At 41.9% G+C, this 23,140-nt stretch overlaps 1 protein-coding gene and 1 long non-coding RNA gene across 9 annotated transcripts in view; one reads left to right on the top strand and one right to left on the bottom strand.

The window, feature by feature from the left end:
* The window catches only part of LOC148900903 (uncharacterized), a 204,784-nt gene that overhangs the window by 80,879 nt on the left and 100,765 nt on the right, over window positions 1-23,140 (bottom strand). The window contains exon 2 of the long non-coding RNA XR_016114528.1: window positions 16,836-16,925. This is a non-coding gene — a long non-coding RNA (uncharacterized LOC148900903). The remainder of the gene's footprint in view (window positions 1-16,835; window positions 16,926-23,140) is intronic.
* The window catches only part of celf6 (CUGBP Elav-like family member 6), a 187,088-nt gene that overhangs the window by 39,894 nt on the left and 124,054 nt on the right, over window positions 1-23,140 (top strand). The window lies entirely within an intron of this gene.

The following is a 23,140-nucleotide window of genomic DNA, read 5'->3' on the forward strand; positions in this document are numbered from 1 at the left end:
TGACCCTATATCCCTAATGGACAGAGGTGGCAAATCACCCATTACAACGCAAATTAGGAGTTATCACAAAGTAAGTAAGGAAAAAGGGGTCAAAACATGTCAGGTGAAGAATACTATGTTTTACTAATGTATCATTTAAATTTGCATGTACTCTCGATAAATAGCTTGGCAGAGGGCTGCAAAAGTTGGCCGTCTGTCATGACTTACGCAGCTGGCAGTAAAAGACAGTTTTCATGTGTTTGAGTCTTTGTTCACAGAGTCCGGACAAACATCTCGGACAGGGATTTAATGTATATCGACACCCTTTTGCACTCCGATGCAAAAGGCGTTGCTGTATGCATATGCCATTATCTTTTTCTCGTGACACTGGTTAAGAGTGTCAGCAAGTGTGTTTTTCTTCTACCTTTCGTATATAGAAAGTCAAAACAGTGTGTTTTGTTGTGTATCGCCCCACATCGCCTTGCATAGGCCCGCGAAGATTATCACACCCCCTGCTGGCAAAGATGCGCTTTCAGTCGTGATGAAGCGTTTCCCGGCTGAGCGGCCCACGCCGAGCCGCCCAGGCCCTTATGTCTCTTCCCATTTCCAACAAGCAAACAGCCCCCTGGTTAAGCCGAGACGGCCCACCACCCGAGACAAAGCCTCCATCCTTCCCGAGTATGACTCACAAAAGCATTTATAGTAGCGATTGTTCCTTTCCTTATGTGCGTATTTAAGTCTTTGGAGTACTTTTTTTTACATCTCCATACCAACCACAAGTGTCTGTTTAAAATGGAGGTTAAGGGCTGTTTCTACTCCCGAAGGCAATTAAAAGATGAGGGGAGTCAAAACAGCACTTGAAGGATGTGGTAGTTCAGCTGGCAAATGAACGGATCCCCTTCCTGTTTAAGTGTCCGCTGATGACTCACAATTTTTGGAAAAAACGTGTACTCATTTAAGGATGATGGGCTCACTCCCCTCCCATTCAACCAATCAGTGTCACGTTTTGCGAGGTGGTGATGGCGGGTTCGGATCCCAAAAAGCAGGCAGGAGGGAGCAGGAGGTTGTTTGACAAATTGTATTAAAATAGAGTCAGCAGGAACAAAATGTAAAACATCAAAATGATCTGAATGGAAAAAATACAAAGTAGCAAAAGAAGACCAAAAGTAAAAGCCCGCCAAGGTTAAACAAACACGTACACGATGCATGCTGCAACCAAGCAGCAAACAAACAATGAATCGGCACCGGATGGTCGTGCCGGGTGTTCTTTTAAATGTCAATGATTAAACGACCAACACCTGCGAGGCTGCAGGCAGGGCTGACGTCGCTACCCGCTGGTCGCCAATCTGATCGGGACGACCAGCACCTGTGCAGGTGCAGGCGGGGCCGACAGCGCCCCCCCTTGGTCGCCAACCAGATCATGACAATCAGAGAGTTGATCACGCTGAAGCTCATCAGTACAGAGTATTATTTCAGCTACTTATTATAGTTGAAGACAGTGAAGAGATTAGACCGAGAATGTGAAATTAAGAATGACAATAATTTAGACGCTGAGTTCTAATAAAATGATCCCCAAAAATTCCTCGAGCTTCGTGAAACAGTAACGACAGGAAGTGAGTGTGACATAGTTTTTTGACCAGGAACATTCAGAATGTAGGGTCATGTCAGTGATTAACATTATAAATCTATTTTGATTCTTCAAAGAAAAAAAAATAGGACATTTAGTTATGTCAGTGGCAAAGCCTTCTCTGCTGACCTAAAAATATCTGAATAATGGACTGATTTTAATTATATTTTGTCCATGAATGCTTTTATGCATTTAACCAATCACATTTCAGCCATCATTTGTTACCATGGTCAGGAATCTACCTGAACGCCTTCACAATCAGTTCTGCAGGCCCTGGAGCATCAAATGTGACGATCAAACTGTTGCTCTAACCAATCATATTTCCAGTTGGCAAACCAAAATAGGTACCGACACCTTCTTGAAAGCAAACTATGATTGGCTAGTCACAAGAAAATCATAGTTTGACAAGACGTACTGGCCTGAGCTAGCACACTGTATTGGTAGCGAGCTGTGAAAGCTAATATATTGTCTCGATTTAATAGCAGTTTTGTCAACCCACATTGGCTGAAGGAATAGAAAAATTGATTTGGTTGCAGATTTGCTGTTGAAGCCATTTTCAAGAAGGACTTTTCAAGAAAAAATAGAAATCATTAAGAAAGGTCGGTCATTTATTTCCTGGCTAATGCTACCTTCTAGTGGACTTATCGTAAATCACACCACATTTTTTTTCAGTCTAGATTCATTCAGACATAGCACTACTGAAGGCCCAACGATGAAATCCATAACCCGCCGCTGATTTACCATGAACTGCAAATTTTAAAATCAAGTTGGAAATGCAATGTCCTTTTTTCAAACACATTACTCTTCCCAGTCAAGGAATCACACAACAGTTCACAAAACAATACCCAGGAGTATATATTTAAATTGACTTGAACATGATGATAATAGAGTATTTCAATGAGTAGCTCGTATCACCAAAGGCAGTTGCAGTTAACTGCATCCACGTTGCAGCAGCCAACAAGATATAATAAACTGTACTTTTCAGTTACAATGCCTCCCTCTCGCTCACACACACACACTCACACAACACACAACACACACAATGATGATTTAGAGTCTTGTAACGTGCATGTTTTTGGAGCACCGCGGGAAGTTGTCCACATTATAGCGAATCAGGGTCAGTTCAGTTCAAAATTTCACTTTCCTGTTCAAAATTGGAAAACGCTGAGCGCTCCCCAGCCCGCATTGAATCACTTGCCGATGTTAGATTGTCGATGAGACAAATCAGCCATGGTGGTCTAACACATTGTGAAATTGCAGCCTCATTCTGAGTTTCAGCTAGCACATCATACGCTCCCCATCAACAGTAATAGACAGTTCACGCATGCAGTGCGCACAATCCGCCAAGAGTTATTTCCACGTAATATCGGAAGGCAAGGAATTAAAATTTTGGCAAGTGGCAGAGGAAGGATTCTTGTGTGAGTAGCAATAATTGAAGGAATATTGCCTGAGTGGAAGAGCGAGCCGTGCTTTTTCACATGAGGGCTCTGAAAGTCATTTCATTTTTCTACCCATTACTTTTTTTTCCCCGTTTCGCTTTTTTTTGGGGTTGGGGAAGGCGGGTAGGAGATCAAAATGCTGTTGAGTGCTCACTTTGAGAGCCCTACTCAACAAAGTACAAGGAGGGCAAAATGAGTAGGACTGATGTGACCCAGGGAAGAGAAGATAAAGCCGATGAGGGGTATGGGCAATGGGAGCCAAATTTGGCATCACAAGATGGGCGTGATGTACCAAAACGAGTGATTGTGTGCATGCGTGTATATGTGTCTGTGCCTACTTTCGTAGACATTGCCCATTCTGCTTCACTTCACTCATCTATCCAACACTTCCCCGTTTCCGACGTTCCCTCTCTCCCCTCCCTTGTAGTTGTCCCTGACAGTGATGCGACAGACAATGAAGGAGGCAGGATAAGTGATTGTCTGGCCTAAGGAAGCGGCGATCGTGATTGGGGAAAAGGCCGATCGGACTGGGAGGTGCAGAGTGGTTTGAGGCGGGAGAGCTGTCGCGTCTGTGACATGACTTGGCGGGATGTGGGCGAACTTGAAAATTGCTGTCAATGTTTTTGATGCTACATCTTCTAAACCTGGTCTAGTCTTTCTTGCGCAGGGAAAAAAAACTTGGGGATCAGAATGACAACATTTCCTCAGGTAACCCTAAACAAAGTTCTATACAAATTGGTACTCCGATATGTTTTCCACTGTAATTCATTCACACATTTATTCAGAAATTGAAGAGCACCATTCTCGAATTTGTTTAGAATTTGGTTTTTCTTGTTGGGATGCTGATAAAGCGCTTGCCCGGCCTCTGGTAATTGTTTCCCCTTCCACAAGAGGGCAGAATTTCCCTTTTTTTCCATGTTATCACTTTGTTCCAGCTTCAGCTGTTGTTAAAGCGCTATATAAACCAATAAGTTTGTATTGCATTGTATTTTGGACAGTCACCCTCATTTCAAGGTCCTATAACTCCAGACCCATATAATTTAGGAATTAACTCTTTTTTTCTGATGAAAGAAGAGAGTCTAAGGTTTCTTCCGATGCATTAATGTTTATGTAGTCCTAAAACTCTATATTCTGTGGGTCCCTGAATTCGAGTGACGATGACAAAAACCCTGGCACTGGAGAGGACACATTTTTGGACATTCCTGGCAACGAATCAGTTGATTATATACATTTTTTTAGGATTTTTGTGACCCCCTTCCGCCATCTTGCACTCAACAAAAAAGGTAGTGTGGACTGTATGTTGATGATTTGTTGACTCTATTGGGAAATTTACCAAACGATGACGAATGGATAATCAACTATGTCAACTTGGAAAAAAAAGAAGAAAATATAATTTGCATGTCTGTCCAAATGACAAACCTGGCAATGAATGAGTTAAACTGCTGATTCTTATTAATCCTGAAAAAAAGTTAGAAACACACAAATGTTCTTTGCACATACACAGCATCAGAAAATGGCATTACTATATACTCACACTTGCAAGAACAACACAAAAGATAATAATAATAATAATAATAATAATACAAAAAAACTTCAAACATCAGAAATTGAATTTTATTCACCATCAGCAGTAGTGCCGCACCTGCGGACATATCAGAGGGGTTTATGGGATCTTTATTTCTGATTGCACTCTTGTGAGCTGACAGCGGCATAAATTTCAGCGGTGCTTTAAGCAAGAAGCATATGCAGCTATGAAAAAAGATCAGTGAGGTTGTTACAGTGAGAAAAAAAGAAATTCCTTTCATCAAGTTGGACCGCGACGAGCATATCTGTGGATAATCTCCACTGACTTCCATATTGTTGCGGATGTTGAATCTTAATGGGGGAATTTGCTCAATCTTCGGGTATAGGGTGTTATATATTGGAAGCGAACGGCCTCAGACACGCCATATTGTTGGTGAAATGACCTAAAAATGTAAAACTGTAACCTGGTTACTGTGACCACTCATCCGTTTCATACATTTCTTGTCCGCAGCTGTGAGTTGGAACATTTCCCAGCTGACTTGAACCGAGACAAAAGTTACATCCTGGAAAGGCAGCCACCCAGCCAAAAGCCACATGGACATAGAAACTAACATTCACACCTACACCCCTTATAAATGAAGGTAGAAAAATCCACATTCAATAGTTTGTCAAGAGTCATTCAAGATAGCAAAGATTACTTTAGGTTCCGGAACTGTGTCTCGAACGCAACATTCACCGCATTCAAAGCCAAATCCCGATTGTTCGCCGCTCTCTGGTCCATCAACCAAAGATGTACAGCATCTTTTTGAAACGTAGGAGGAAGCCAGACTACCCGCGGAGAACCCATCCAGGCACAGGTACACCATTTGAACACCCACATAGCTAACCTTGAGATTATCTTGCTGCCCGATCTACAGAAACATTAGCCTGAGCAGGATGTCCTAAATTATAAAGCAGGATGTCCTAAATTATAAAGGATAATCTATTGGCATTCTTTCCTGTAAGTAGTTCCCCCTTTGTTTTCTGAATCAACATTGAACAACAGTGAGTAAGGCTAACATGCGTCTGGCAGAGGTAATGACGCCACATGGGACTGTTCCCCCTCGTGTTCGATTCAGCAGAATTCCTTCGACTACATGCTCACCTTGTCAGTAAATTGCAGAGAGGTGGGAATGTAAACTGCGCCGTGGACCCTCGTGGTTAGCGTATCATGTCACATCAGACTCTGAGGTTTGGGTGTGAATCTCGGCTATCCAGTGCGGAGTCTTCTTGTGTTCATTTATTTTTGTCCCCCCTCGGGGTAATCTGACTTTCTCTTTCTTCAAGATTCCAAAAGCATGCAGGCTAAGGACAACACTCTAATAAGAAAGAAACAAATGGATAAATGATTGTACAATGACTGATTGATCTGCAGCCAGGTCCGGTGCAAATCCGATTCGGACTGATATGGTTGCGCCTGGTTTTCTGGGTTGAAAAATCCCCTGCAAGTGACCAGTACAGTGTGTAGAGCAGTGGTTCTTAATATTGTTGGAGGCACCAAACCCCACCTGTTTCATATGATAATTAACTGAACCCTTCTTTCAATGACTGTACCCACTAACTGCAGACAAGACATCTGCGGCGGGGATTCACCGAACACCTTAGACCGACTCACCGAACCCCTAGGGTTCGATCGAACTCTGTTTAAGAACCACTGGTGTAGAGTCAGTTAGGCTGAACTATCCCACCCCAAACCCCCCTAACAATTGAACAGTGAAATTAGCATGAACAATGGATTGATGAATAGCAATGATCTGTAGCTCAGTTGTTTTATCGCTCACAAAGAAGGTAGTCATGCCAAAAAAACGAGCTCACGAGCCATAATCCATTCCTGCTCATAGAGAGGACAGTCAGGCATTGGGTCTTTGGTGAAGCCGATCCTTAATGAGGACTTAGCCTCCCTGCCTATCGCAGCATCTGCGCTCTCGGCTTCCTGAACATGTACATCATGTGGCCATCACTGCTCCCTCCCAACCTGCTAGGCCGTGCTTAATCCAGCCTGCCGACATGCTGCCCCCTGATAGACCCGCCTGCCATATGTTCGCCTGAAAATCAACTCTGGCAGAAAGACGATGAAGAACAGTTTTGTGGTTCATGGATATTACACCTCTTTCTGTGCTACTTCGTCGTGTAAAGCATAGTCGTGACAGGATCAAGGTGGGATCGCACCTAAAGGAATTTCAAACAGCCACAACTGACTCTCTTACGTCCTAGTTCGCGAGGGTTCATCTTCGGATAGGTGCAAGCCCCTGACATTGACATTACAGTACAGATCCCACATGCTTGGACAGCAGGGCTCCTCATAATATGGATTAATGTCATATGGAGAGATGGAGGCTGAGGGCCCACCGGTGAGCGATGCCCTTTCGGCAGCCCCTTGTCTGCTTCACCAAAGAGGGGTTTAGCATTGCAGGAGTTGGACTCAGAAAGTTGGGTTCAAAATATATCAAGCATTCACTTGAAAGCTTGAACATTTCACTGCATTTTTTGTTCCGTAACAGAAAATTTTGAACGTAGCGTGCAATCAATATTGTCAGTGGATCATCGGTACCTCCTTTTGTCGGACTGTTACTGTTACTTATCGCCCACTCAGGAAGAAATTCTCTTGTCTTTGTCTCCATCATCATCAACATCATAATCATCATCATCATCATCATCCAGCTCCCCACTTCACATCTCCTTCAAGCTCCATTTTATCTGTTCATCAAGTTGGACTGAGAGCGACAAAAGGAAAAAAATATTGACATGATGACTGTACTTGCACTGGAGAAGAGTCAAAAGTGTGTGTGTGTGTGTGTGTGTGTGCGCGCACCTGTAGGGAAGACGTGAACGTTTTAAAGATAGAAAGGTCAGGATGGTAAATTGCCTCTCAGTACATGAGTCTCACTCGTCCTTTGACTATAATGTCGGAGTTTAATCCGTCCTTCTGCCCTTTGTGCGAACATAGAACAAGAGGTCTGTGTAAGCTCTCAGTCGTACAGGAGTGGTCCATCGATGAAAAGGCTTCTTCAGCCGTCATGTGTACTTCTTTGAAGGTGTCGGACGTTTCACTTCTTATCCAAGAAACTGATGAGGTGATACCGGAGGATGTGGGGCAATCAGGCCAGTCGTTAGTCAGACAATAGGAACAATCAGTGGAGCCGCAGGGAGTCGTGATGTGCTCCCCCCAACCTGAGAGCAGGGACCTATCATAGCAGAGTCCGGCACCGCCATGTCTGGACAGTAGGGATATACAGTGAGACCTCAGCTTACGAACACCTTACCTTATGAAGTTTTCGATTTACGAATGTCAAATTTATGAAAATTAAACCTTGAAATATGGACTACGTTTCACGATACACACCAACCATGGCTGGCGGAGTGATCTTCGGATCTGGCGGAGTGATCTTCGGATCTTCGGCGGAAGCACACGACCGAACAGCGCTCCAGCCGGCGCACCTTTCGTAAGTTTGGTGCTTTCCGGGATCGCGAATGTGCGTGGTGTGCGTGTTGATCCCCTCATCACCGATACTGGGACATTTCAACAAGTCGCTGTCACCTCACTAGTGACATGATTACGACGCCTCGCTGTGTCTTGTGCTGTCAAGTTCAAGAGTGTTTTTTTAGCAGAGATGGTGATTTTTAGCAGCGATGGCGTAAATTTGGTGATTTCCGGGATCGTGAATGTGCTGGACGGATCGCCCCGCCCGCCTTCTTTCTCTCTGCCAGCACCTACGGGACTCCAAGTGGATGCAGATGACATCGAGGAGCTTGTTGCTGACCATAATGAGGTCCTCAACACAGAGGATTTGATATGCCTTCAAGAGGACAAGCAGAAGCAGGCCATCCAGGAGTTGGTGTGCAGGCTTTAATTGAACAGTTCCATCCAGAAAAGGCTATGATAATCATCAACATGATGAATGATAATGTGATGCCCCAGTTTCGTAAGATCTTACAAGTCAGAAAGCAACAGGTGTCAATTAAGAGTCATCAACGACCATCACAAATGTAAATAAAGTGCCTTTATTATACAATGCAGTATGTTTCTTTCATTACAATACAATAGCGCATTTATTATACATAGAATAAGGTATGTTGTGTGTAGTTTCAAGGCTTATTTAGTTGAAAATTACATTTTATCGAGACATGGGAACAGATTATTCACATTTTAATGGTTTCCTATGGGGAAAAAATGGGATACACACTTTTCGCCTTACACACTCTGTCTGGGAACCAATTAAGTTCATAAACCAAGGTCTCACTGTATATATCTATAGGGCCTAAACTACCAGTAAAATTTTGTTTGCTGACGAAGTTTCTTGGATAAGAAGCGAAACATCCAACACCTTCAAAGAAGTACATATGACGGCTGAAGAAACCTTTTCATCGACAAAACAAGAGATTGTAATTCCAAATGAACTGATTTTTATAATTTTTTTCAATGTATTGTTATTTTTTTGGGGGGGAGGGTGTTAAGTGAATGTTTGCGCCTCCCCTTCTTCTTTCTTCTTTGAAAAGTTAGTTTGCAAAGCAACAACGAATGGGTATTCAGTCAAAGCCCTCACGTATTTAGGCTCACCTGCATTAGAAGATCCAATACATAAATTATCTGTCAAACTGTGAGTTGTTTCAATGGGCCAATCTCATTTGAAAGGTTTTCAATATGGCTGACCTGGAACAAATAGGTGACTTGGAAAACTTTATACATTCACAATCCGTGGCAGGCCGTGCATTTCACTCTCTGGCCTTCTGTAGTGCTATGTCTGAATCAATCCAAAGCTGCCACTGTTAAAAAGTGTGGTGTGATTTACTACACGTCCTGTACTGTACTAGAGGGTACAGTTAGACAGCAAATAATGCCATTAAACTGCTCGAGTTTTTACTATCAATGTCTGGATTCATGTTATGGGGTCAGAAGTCGCTCTGACAAAAAAGCTATTAAATCAACACAATATATTTGCTGATGAAACTCGCAATTAATATAGTGTGGAAGCTCTGGCGAGTATGCTCTTGTGATCAGAGCAGTTTTCGCAAACTATGATTGGCTAGTGACGGCCCAGAAAACTGTGACGTTGACCAGCGCCTTCAAGAAGGCATTGGTACCCGTTTTTGGTTGCCAACTTCTGATTGGTTGGTTGAATCTGATTGGTTAAGGCAACAGTTTGATCGACACATTTGATGCTCCAAGGCCTGCAGAACTGATTGTGAAGGCGTCCAGGTAGAATTCTGACCCTGGTAACAAATGACGGCTGAAATGTGATTGGTCAAATGCTTAAATACGAAAACACACGTCTGGAAGCAGTGCAACAGGGGAAAAGTAATGAAAGGAAGCTGAAAGACAATTTGGAATTATTTAATAAGAATTCATGAACAAAATATTATTAACATTAGTCTGTGACTCAGATATTTTTAAGGTAGCAGAGAAGGCTTTGCAAGCCTTGACGGTCCGCCACTGTTCACTATTAACAAACACTTAATAATGCATCCATCCATCCATATTTTTTTCAACATGAATTTACAGGCCAGATGTGGCCCGCCACATATTCTCTGTGGCCCACAAATGCAAAATTTATGAATCGTTCTCCAAAAGAAACCTGATACTGATACTGTAGATGTGCTTCGCACCCCTTGCTATATAAAGTAAAACTTGAGCTGAGATTTAACACCTGAATGTTAGAACTGTGAGGCAGACGTGCTAACAAAATATATTGTATTAACATTCTCAAAACACAGTGCACAACGGGGCATCCTGAAGAAACATTTCGCAAGAAACGCTTCCTTAAAAGTTAATTTATGTATTTATATTTTCGTGTTTTTGAATCTAGCCATTGATAGGACGTACAGTATTGGTTGTCTCTGTCTAAAGATGTTTCCTTTTGTTTCCTCGCTTTCATTCTTCGCGGAAACCGATACCAGCGGCTGGCTTCATTTTCATATAATTGAATCGTGCCGCTCCCCACGGCGAGCCGGGATTCAGTTAAGCTGAGAGTCCTCCTCGACTACTGTTACCTCGCTGCCGATTTGGTTACAGCTGTTACCGTGGCAGAGCTGCCTGCCAAAGTCCCGTCTCGGCGGACGCCTCCCCCTAATTGCTGTGTTTATTGGAAATTAAAGATATACCAGTTAATGAAACGCGGCAAACATTAGCGCCGATGGAATGTCATTAATTCCAGGCCGGCTCTCCATCTCTCATGTGTGGCGCCAAGGCGGGTGAGGAAGAGGGATGCGAGAATATTAGCATGAATATGATTTGTTTTTGTCTGTGGGAAGGCACTCGAATATTTTTTCATATTTCCAGCGTTAATGTGAATAAAGTTGGTGGAAGCCGCAAGCTCCTTCTTTGTTTATAGATAAGGGGGAGGACATAAAAGGAAGGCCTGCAGGGTGGTGGCATCTGCGCGGCATAAGGCGTGGACGGCAGTCACTGCCCCCTAACCACTTTTCCCACCGAGGACACATACTGTATAGGTTGGAGTGCCTATATCATAAACAGCTTGAGTCTCAAGAGATGGCACAAGCTGCCAGCGAGCCACTGATCGATGTTTAATGTCTGTTTGGCACTTACTCATGCACTATAGTGGTTCATTCATTCATGTGCATGAATATGCAAAAATGGTGGTTGTTTTGGCTCCATAGGTGGTGCACACTAAGTTTAAAAAGTCCAGACCGGCGAACGCGAGATCGGTTTTGGTTTTTAACTTTTAAGTAAAGTTTTTGTGCTTGCATCTGGTCTGTTCGGGGATCGCTGTTGGATTGGAGCTTCCATTTTTGCAGCCGTTTGTTTTGTTTCACTGCCTTGGCACATGTTTATGTCTCATTTGAGTGATTCGGTTTGAATGTGATTTGGCCGAGATGTGTGACACAACAACGTAAATGGATAAAGGATGCAATGTAGCATTTTTTTCCCCAAACCTTTATTTTGGCGTTTATATTTATATTTTCTTGTACAGCAAGACTGGTATTAGTTTTGGTTTGCAAAAATATTCGGGACAGTGTATTTTATTTTTTTTCAATGTACAGTAAAGTCTCGTTATATCGATATTGGATATATCGATAGTCCCGGTTATATCGATACTATTTCTATGCACGCACGGAGAAAATTACATGCAAACAGGGTCGGATATATCGATAGTCCCAGTTATATCTATATTTTTTCGGACTCCCTTGAATATCGATATAACGAGACTTTACTGTAGTAACATTCATCTTCAGTGACAATTTTACACACTAAGTCTAACAACCGGTTTCCATTCTTATTTCCTCCCCTTTATTGGCTTATGAGATGACTGCAGAAGCAGTACAGAAAAGAACAAGAGATGCACTCCCGACTTCCTCCTCCCCTTCTTTCTTTGCCAAAGTGAATCCTGCCTCCCTTGAGACATTCGGCTGCGTCATTCAGAGTGGACACAATAACTCCAGGGACTTCCTCGCGGTGTTTCAACAAACTTGTGAAAAACTACTTTACCTGACCGGGGGAAATCACTTTGCTTCCATTTTTCATCATTTTCATGTCAAAGACAGGCAGAAGGTTGAAGAAGGAGATGGAGATTAGAAGGCAAGATAGACAGACATGGAGAGTGTGATTTTTTTTACTGTAGTTTTAATTCTCTTACAATTTGATGCTTTGCTGTTAATTACACTCCCCGTAGAATGTTTTAGTCACTCTTTAGTCTTTAAACTTCAAACAAACGCAATCCTGCTTGTGTTGTGCTGTTAGTCAGTCGCCCTCTGGTTTTTATATATATATACAGTAAAGTCTCGTTATATCGATATCGGATATATCGATAGTCCCGGTTATATCGATACTATTTCTATGCACGCACGGAGAAAATTACATGCAAACAGGGTCGGATATATCGATAGTCCCGGTTATATCGATATTTTTCGGACTCCTTTGAATATCGATATAACGAGACTTTACTGTATATATACAGATATGCACTACTTCTTCTACAGGGAGAAAAGGAGTCACTGACAGTAGTTGCGAGACCTGTTGTGGCTCTATATCACTTCACATATAAGGCGCACATGCGTATAAGGTGCAGGGGCATCTTTTGAACAGGATCAAGGCTTTGGGATGCGCCTTATACACCGGAAAATACGGTTTATATCTCTCTCTCCCCCTCTCTCTATCTATCTATATGTTTATGTATTTATTTATGTATTTATTTATGTATATATTTATTTCACTTTGTCCTACACGTTTCCTCATGTGCAAACATTTTCCTTTCACCTTGAGGCTCAGCTGTTATAAGATTAAGGAAGAAAGTTGTCATTGCTGCACGACCGCCCTTCGGAATACCTACGATGACAATGATGACACCAAACACATTTATCAATGCCGCTGGAATTAAACAGCGCCAATTTCATCATCTGACAGCCAGGCAGCCTGAAAATAACAATAATAACAGTGAAATCTAATTTGATAAAGGGATAATTGAATTTGCAAACATCAGAGGAGAGATGTGATCGCAGATTGTTTTTTTTTAAATGAAGTCTAGAGATATTGGCCATATGTAAATTGGGAAACGCTGAAATGGATACACGATGAGAACCCAGTAATGATCAAGTTGCTTTGGGTGTTTGGGTGTCAATGGCGTAGGCGGCTGGGTGACGTTAGAAATTGATTAAAACTAATGGGAAAAAAACTATATGAACTGGGGAATTAAGGCAGGCATGGAGAGTTACAAAGCAAAAGTTCTGCAAAGTAATCTGGGTCTTCATCACTTTGAAATTGTATTTTATTTTTATTAGCTCCAATTTGCCGGTGACCTCGAACAGGAAAAAGAATGATTAATCCTTGGACAAAGAACCACCTACGTCAAGCTACATAACTACAAAATGGCGGCACTCCTCCTTGTCATATTATTCATCCATCCATCCAGCGGCAATTCACCGAATTGTGCAGAGTGCTTCTGCAAAATTTCATTTGACATAGCTAGCATGGATAATAACTGACGGCAACATAAATCGTCAAAATTGTCCATATCCCACTCACGCCAACAAAGGTCGCAGTATGAACGAAAAAAAACAAAAACAAAAAAGACCATGAGGTAATAACTAACTAAAATACGAATGAGTAAATGTTTCATGTTAGGAAAGGATATTTGTACACATCTTTTTTTTTAAAGGGCATGTCAATATAACTCATTCACTGCCAGACATGTGCAAAAACGTATCCACTCCAGTGCCAGGGTTTCTGTCATATTCATCCAAATTGCAGGACCCACAGTATCTTGAGTTTTACGACTTCTCTTCTTTCATCAGAAAAAAAAAAATCCTAAATTATATGGGCCTGGAGTTATATGTGTTTGAAATGAGGGCAGCTGTACAAAATACATACAATACAATACATACATATTGATTTATATGTAAGAAAGGCACATTCTGCAAAGAATAGAAAGATGTTGATCTCCTATCTAAGTCCTGGTCGATAATGTAGATTTATTTTTTATTTCTTCTTATTATTATTTTGGACAATGGTTCTTAAGTCATTCACTGCCAGACCTGTGCATAAATGTGTCCACTCCAGTGCCTGCCAGGCTTTTTATCATTGTCACTAGAATTCCAGGACCCACAGAATATTGAGTTTTAGGACAACATCAAAATTCAATGCAGCGTGAGAAACCTTAGACCTTCTTTCATCAGACTTCTTTCATCAGACTTCTTTCATCAGACCTTCTTTCATCACCATGTTACACCAAACAACCTTACAACAACCTTCTTTCATCAGAAAAAAAGACTTTGTCACGTTCCGAGCGAGACTGAAGGCAGCTGACTCGTCGGAACGTAGTGGAATGTTTGGGATCCCAAAGCAGGCGACAGACAGACTATCCAAGCAGGATGTTTATTCACAAACGAAATAACTACTAAAACTCAGCGAGTAGGAAGGTAGGGGGTGATCCGACCTGCCTACTACGCCAAAAAGCAAATGGCACCCGGAAGATGAAATAAACTAACGGGACACCTCGGACCGGGTACACTCGCGCACCGAAGGAAGAGTCCAGAGTACGGTAGAGATGCGAGGTAAGTCAATCATCTGGCACTAGCGAGGTGACCGCGACCCGTATGAATGCCCCGTGTCCGCGATTAGAGAATTGACAGCCAGTGGTGGAGGCTGCCCCGCCCCCAGCTGTCAATTCGCACGTGACAAACTTAGTTTCTAAACGAGATGGGTCTGGACTTATATGAGCTTGAAATGAGGGAGGCTGTACAAAAATACAATACAATACATACATATTGATTTATATAGCACTTTAACAACACCTGAAGTTGAAACAAAGCGCTAATATGGAAAAACGGAAATGCTGCCCCCCTTGTGGAACGGAAAAAATATTTCCAGAAGTCTGGCCAGCGACTTATCGGCACCCTAGCAAGAAATAACAAAACCCAAACAAATTAATGATTGGCGCTCTACGTCATAGTTTCAATTTCAGAATAAATGTGGGAATGGCAGTGAATGAGTTCAACATTTTCTTTACAATAACGCGGCCTATGCACACCCGCACCATATGATCATTCGTAGCATGAACCTTCAATGGCATTGACTTTTGCAAAAACCACTGGACAGTCAGCTAAACTGTCCATAATACCATCACTATGACAACAAGTCCAAAACTTCATTTCTTCATATGGCCTACTCCCAATGTAACTGTATTTCGTTTAATGGTTATGTCGGGGGGAAAAAAGCAACAGGCCCTGCATTCATTGCCCCTTTGCTATTGTAGTCTATGCCGACAGGTGGTCTACGATCAGCGTGACCCACTTTTATCAGCGTGTTCTCATCTGACCTCCAGGCCAGACTGCAAGGCTCACACAAGGAATATTTGATTGTTGACCACAAGCATCCATAAAACCTTTTTGTCTTTATGAGAGGTCATCGCAGCACGGGCTCACTTGTTGTCATGCCCACGCAAGGACGGGTCATTCAGTGCGATATACTTTATGTGGTGGCTGACGCTAGGAAGATATGAAATCAACTAAATGTTTTATTGTAGGTGGGCCTTGGGGTGTTTTTATCAGTCGTTGTAAGGCGTTCTCGGATCATGCGGAGAACCAGAGCAGAGCTGGGTTATTTTTTTTCTCCAAGAGAGCGAGCCTACATTATAAAAAAGCTGGTGAGTTTTCCTCCAGATGACCTCCTTTAACCTATCGTTGTACATGCCGTTTCGTGCTGGACTTAATATCAAGGTTTGCGGTACAGAAAATGTCAGGGGATGGGGGGGGGGGGTCACTGGGGCCTTGTTCAAGCTTTAGCAAAATCCCTGCCCTATTTTGGATGCGACTGTTTTGAAAATGGTTCAAATATGATTTCCATTGAATGATGCTTAGTTTGATGCAAATATTTATATAAGTGTGATTTTATGTCATTTACAACTATTTGCAATCCAGTGAATATATGACTATTTCACTGCCAGACAGGTTTTTGTCATTGTCACTCGAATTCCAGGATCCACAGAATATTGAGTTTTAGTACTACATAAACATTCAATGCAACATAAGAAACCTGAGAGTCTCTTTTTCATCAGAAAAGAGTTAATTCCTAAATTAGATGGGTCTGGAGTTATATGAGCTTGAAATGAGGGCGGCTGTCCAAAATACAATGCAATATTACACTACAAATACAGTAAAGTCTCGTTATATCGATATTCAAGGAAGTCCTAAAAAATATCGATATAACCGGGACTATCGATATATCCGACCCTGTTTGCATGTAATTTTCTCCGTGCGTGCATAGAAATAGTATCGATACAACCGGGACTATCGATATATCCGATATCGATATAACGAGACTTTACTGTATAAGGAACACCACATTATCTCATCATCTCATCTCATCCCGTGGCCTAGAAGGCCACCACCACACCACATTATACACTATACATTATAAGGTGCTTCTACAGGGGAACTGGAGTCGGTGGCTGCTGACAGTAATTGCGAGACCTGTTGCGGCTCAATATGACTTCACATATAAAGCGCACCTGCGTATAAACCGTCATCTTTTGAAGAAAATCAAGGCTTTTGGTTGCGCCTTATACACCGGATTACACGGTATTTGCCAGGACAAATGTGTGTCGTTCAACTGTGACAATACAGATGGCACAAAAAGAGTTTGTTCACAGTTATCTGGCACTTTAGCATTTTGCTTGCCTATTTGAAAGACCTCATAGAAACATGGCTGGGGGGCTTGAAATAATTTCACAAATAACTATTAAAACACTGAAGACAAACTTTTGCTTTAAACTTACTCAAGATACTTGATGTTGGTATGAAAACCAGAATCCCAGCCGCCTTGGTGAAGGTCTGCATTCTGCTGTGAGTCGTTCTATTTGCAGAGCCTGTGTGGAATTCAAAGAAATTGATGCATTTTATCACAAGCATATTTTTTACCAGGACAAAGAACCTGCTCCTCGGCAACAGGATCACTTTGTCAACAGTCCCTGGCTACAAGCACATCTCCCACCCACCCCTACCACCGCCCTCCCACATCTCCCGCATTTGGAGCGTGATTTTTCAGCCTCCAGGTGTTTACCTGCAGGATACACATTCCTCTTGAGGAGCACAATTAATTAATTAACAATTAATTGCCGATCAAAATGATTTGATCGGCAAATTAATCATTTGTCAAATAATTATTTTTGATTGGTTACTAAAGGGGACAGTTTATCGTGTTATCGGGTTAAGGCACTGGTGTGAAAGTCAATGCCCGGGGGCCAAATCTGGCCCGCCACATCATTTTATTCGGCCTGTTGACATTTTATTCAGACTATTCTAAAATATGTTGGCATGGTCATCACAACTTTACTTTGTTTAACCTTTTTCAACTCAAAGCGCAAACAGTTCATCAAATTATCGGGGTTAAAGCACTGGTGTCAAAGTCAAGGCCCGAGGGCCAAATCTGGCCTGCCACATGACTTTAATCGGCCCGCGAAACTAAATCAAACGTATAAAATTCCACTATGTTTGCTAAAGTCTGAACTAAAATTTCAAATTGTCGTATGTAAACCACAATAACAGTCATTATTGTTGACTTCAAATTTGAAAACTAGTTATTCATTAATTTGTCGTGCGCTCGATATATAGCGTATTTTCCGGTACACTGGAGTATAAGGTGCACCCCCAATGAATGGTGTATTTTCAAACTTTTATATAAGGCACACCGGACTAAAGGAGCAGTTTATCAAGTTATCGAGTTAAAGCACTGGTGTCAAAGTCAAGGCCTGGGGGCCAAACCCGGCCCGCCACATCATTTTAATCGGGCTGCGAAAGCAAATGAAACTTGTAAAATTCAATGATGTTTTCTGAAGTCCGAAAGAAAATTTCAAATTGTCCCATGTAAACCACAATAACAGTCATTATTTTGTATTTAAAATTTTAAAATTAGTCATTATCTCAGTCACTGCCATTTCCGAATTTATTCGGTAATTGAAAATATGACGTGAAGCGGCATTCAAGAATTTGTTCAGGTTTTGGTTTTTCTTGCAGGGGCTTGCCGATCAAGCGCTGATCAGACCTCTGACAATGTTTTTACCTCCCACGAGAGGGCAGTATTTGCCTTTTGTAGAGCCGTCCCCATTTCATGCTCAGATAACTCCAGACCCATATAAATTAGGAATGAACTCTTTTTTTCTGATGAAAGAAGATAGTCTAAGGTTTCTTAAGCTGCTTTGAATGTTTATGTAGTCCTAAAATTCTATATTCTGCGGGTCAGGAATTTGAGTGAAAATGACAAAAACCCTGGTATGTCTGGAACGGAATGAATTGATTTGTTATGCACACTCGATGTAATATGTGGAGGGGATCAAACATTCTCATGACTTCTTCAAATTCATAACGGCCCCTGAGAGGAAACTGTAAATACAATGTGGCCCGCAGTAAAAAATACGTTTGACACCCATGAACGGGTTACTAACATATTACTTTGAACACAGCCCTCACTCAAAATTCACAGAAACCTCGGTTTACGAATCCCTTGGCTTACGAACGTTTCGGTTTACACACGGAGCTGCCACAATGAGTGATGTGTCGTTCGCGAACGAGCCCGTTCTCCTAACAAGAAAATGCTGGCCACTGTTTTTCTCCTCTATTCCCCGCCTCCAGTCTTCGGTTAAAACCCCATGATTGGTCAAGAACGCAGCAGTGGGGTGTGTGCGGGCGTTAAACATTAAAGAGAGAGAGTGAGAGAAAACACACACACACGAAAACACACACGAAAGGGAGATGACCGTGTTTTAAACCAAAAAACAAAGGTGACAAATAAAAGAAGAAAAAAAATGTTAGAAAATGGATAGAAAAGAGTGAAATTTAGACTTGTTTAAACTTTGATAATTCAAAAGCAGAGTGTAGACTGGAAGTTTCAAATATCCCCTCAATCAGGCTCCACAAATAACCCGCACAAGCCATCTGTACACTTGATGCAAAAAGCTATCAACCCAGCTAAACACATCACAATTGATAAAGATCTAGATACAATTATCACAGAGAAAGCACCTACAAAGGATCATTCCTCAAGATGGTGAAAGAAGCCTATGTTCCTCATCAAGTGTTTCATGCTGACACTCCATTCCATCAAGCCATTAACGACCATCAAAAAGGTAAATAAAATGACTTTATTGTACAGTACAGTTTATTTCTTTAATCATAATACTATATCATATTTATTATACATAAAATAAGTTATATTTTGTGTAGTTTTCAGGCTTAGAAAATTAGAAAGTAGAAAATTAGGTTTTATGGGGACCTGGGAACGGATTATTCTAATTTTAATGGTTTCCGATGGGAAATTAATTTTTGGGATACACACTTTTCACCTTACACACACTGTCCCACTGTAATGGAATAAATACAAGTTATCTAATCTAAACTTTGTTTGTGGCCAGATGAGTTAGAAAGTTAAAATACATTTTCTCTGGACAGATGACTAAAACTCACAGAACAATATGAATGTTTTAAACATAGTTTTCCTGGCACGGTCATCACAACTACTTTGCTTGACCTTTTTTCAACGCTAAGCGCAAACACCCACCCATGCCCGACTCCCTATCTTCCTTGGCGATCCCATCAAAACGCAGAATGGAAATTCCCGGGTTGCCTAAGCCTTCTGCTAGCTGCCTGCGCGAGGTGAGAAATAGGCGCCTTTGGTCAACGTGATTTTGCCCTCTGTGTGCGTGCCTCAAGTTGCAAATGGAAGAAGGAATAATAGATGAGTATGCGCTGGCGTCTGATGAAAGGTCTAAGTGATACAAATACATCCCATTTCGGTGATCCATCCGAGGCCGTGTCATCGAGGTGATTTGTGGGAAAGGTCGAGCAAGAAATGACTTTGGCCGAGAAGGCCAATCACCGTTGTTTGTGTTTTCGTGGCTCCCACCGAGCGACGGTCTGCAGGCGACGGTCGTCTGGCGCAGGTGGTGTTTTCGGAGGATCGGCACGATATATCATTTTGCCAAGGTCGTACTCAATTAGGCTATTTGTTGAGCACGGCGGCATGAGGTTGGTTTAATCAAGCGAGGGACGGAGACAACAACGACAAAAGAGGAAATAAATTAAGCGTGGCCGGCCGGGCGATGCTGTCAGACTGGCGGCAGCCGGCTGGAGAAATGCTCCATTTAGCCGCTCTTCTCCTTTGCGAGAAAAGCGACCATCTAACACACACAATTACACACAAAGAAAGCTTAAAGCGTTGTGTATACAAACTGCTTTAAAACATCTTAATCAATCTTTCATCTAATATTTAAGACCCGACACGATTTGGTTAACACTTGTGACTGTCTTTCTCCTAATTAGCTGTCTTGAGAGACTGACACGAGAGACGGACACATCAAGCATCTTTTTTGTCTTACACAATGCAATTTTTTTTCTTTCTTTAAAAAAGGTGATGAATAAATGGTGACGGTGTTGCGGACGGCAGGTGCTAGTATGGAAAAATGGAATGGCAGTTCATTTCAGTTGACAAATTTGATTTGGTAAAATGTATTGTTGTTAAAGCGCTGTATGAATCAAAATATATTGTATGTGTTCTATTATACCGTATCCCGCCGAGACCTCCACATCCCTACCAAACCCTTGCCCTGCCCATTAAGAATTCACTGTGAAGTGACAAAAATATATAATACTAATTTTATTGACTATATAAAATTACCTCATCACTGCAGTTTTTTTATTTGTTGAAATATGACACTGTATTGATTTTGCTTTTGCCCAAAACATACCTCAATGCATACATACCTGCATGCATACATACATGCATACTTACATACACACATAGATACTATACATACACACATGTACATACATACATGAAAAACTTACATACATACATGCATACACGCACACAAACCTGCCGACACCCACACAAACCTCCATACAAACACACACGCACGCACACACACACACACACACACACACACACACACACACACACACACACACACACACACACACACATATATTGTCTCATTCACTGCCATTCACAAATTTATTCGGGATTTGAAAATATAACATATAGAGCGGCATTCCCAAATTTGTTCTGGTTTTGTTTTTTTTTTTGTTTGGGTGCCGATAAAGCACTGGCCACGGCCTCTGGCAACTTGTTTCTCTTGCACAAGGGGGCAGCAAATCCTTTTTTCTATATTAGCGCTTTGTTTCAGCTTCAGCTGTTGTTATAGGACTTTATAAACCAACATGTATTGTATGTGTTGTATTTTGGACAGCCACCCTCATTTCAAACCCAGAAAACCCCAGACCCATATAATTTAGGAATTAACTCTTTTTTTTCTGATGAAAGACAAGAGTCAAAGATTTCTTATGCTGCATTGATGAATGATTATGTCGTCCTAAAACTCAATATTCTGTAGGTCCTGGAATTTGAGTGATAATGACAAAAGCCCTGGCACTGCAGTGGACACATTTTTGCACATCTGGCAGTAAATGAGTTAACAGTTTAAAACAGCTCTTAATTGTCTCCTGACTTGCTTTTGGATAAAGATTTAGAACATATTACATTCCATAAGAAAAAAAATGGCACTTTCTGAAATTGCTCTAAATTGGCCCCAATATATTGTCGGTCAGCGTGCACCTTACTCAACATTCACCTTTTGTGTTTGCTTGTGACTTTCCAACGTATTCCTAACCTTGTTTTCGGATGTCGTTGAAGCACAACAGGCAACGTGCAAAAGGTTAATTACACCAGATGGGCATGATTAGTAAAATGCGTTTATATAGACCTGGGCCGGGGACATTTAGGTGTGGCTGCAAAGAGTGGTATGCATCAAGCCAAGTGACAACAGTTGTTTAGTCTGATTAAGCTGAGGCCTTGCAGGGCGCTTAAGCACCTATGCCAGCCAGTTGCAGCCCTCAAGGAAAAGAAGTCAGGGTGTGTTAATAGCCAAGCAATCAGCGGCCATTCAGGTTAATGGGCTTTCAGCGAGTCGGCTCAAGCTAATGTGCGATTTGCCTGTCCGTCGCTGGGCATTCAAGCCTCGCCACATGCTTTTCCGACGTGGCCATGGTTCGACTTTTTTCACCGCCACACCCTGCGGCATCTTATAGCTGTAAATATTTGATCGAATTAAAAAAAAAAGAAAGAAGCGGTTCGATTTGCTCGGCCTTTACCTTCATACCAAAGGGAGCGCTTCTTTATTACCTCTTGTCTACACTGTCATCTCTTCGGGCTGTAAATAAGTTAAAGGCGGGTGAGATGGTAGGTAGGGAGGGAGTGACCATGATGAATTGATAGTACAGAAAGTCAATGGTGACAAAAATGGGGAGTAAGGTTTGCTTTTCTTTGCACTTACCTGTCTTTTCTCTCTCTCGCTTTCCGCGAGACCTCTTAAACTGTGACATTTCCGTTTCCCTGGAGACAGAGCGTGCCAGGAGGTTGCCATGGCAACTCTCTGCACTTTAAGCGCACACGCACACCCCAGGCGGGGATGGTGCGAGCGGAAGGAGGGAGATCCAGAGGAAAAGCACACCTGCTGGCTTCTTGCTAATTGGCTATTTCTCTTTCACACTTTTTTTTTTTACACCGCATGTCTACTTTTAACTTTGTACCCACTTCCTAGATTGCTTCTTCATTCCTGACTTTAGAAGTTCTTTCTCCCCACCTATTGTGGCTACTTTTAGATTGCTGTCTTCTGCAAGTTCTTTTCACTTTCGCAAGGACTTAAGTCGCCTTTGTCCGTCGGTATGTGTGTGTGTGTGTGTGTCTGTGTGTATGTGTGTGTGTGTGTGTGTGTGTGTATCGAGTCAAAGAACAACTTCAGAATTTGACATTTATCTTCATTTGACCTTGTCACTTCCGATCATCACGCTAAGCTACATGCTACATTGTTGAAATCCTTGAAAGCACTGTGCTTTTATTATTAGCGGCTTGTCATAGTGGCTTTATTTTGACTGAGGTAAACAATTTATGAAAATTTGCCAGTCTGTTATTTATTATTCATCAATGTCCCGAGCACCTGTCCATCATCATCGGCACATTGTTTTTATTAAGCATATCCAAACTGTAATCATCAGTCAGTCTATCTTTTTATTTTTAATCCGTCATTCAACT

The sequence above is a fragment of the Hippocampus bargibanti genome, linkage group LG03 (genome assembly GCF_051943395.1).
Source record: "Hippocampus bargibanti isolate YZ-2025 linkage group LG03, ASM5194339v1, whole genome shotgun sequence".
In the NCBI taxonomy this organism is placed as follows: Eukaryota; Metazoa; Chordata; class Actinopteri; order Syngnathiformes; family Syngnathidae; genus Hippocampus; species Hippocampus bargibanti.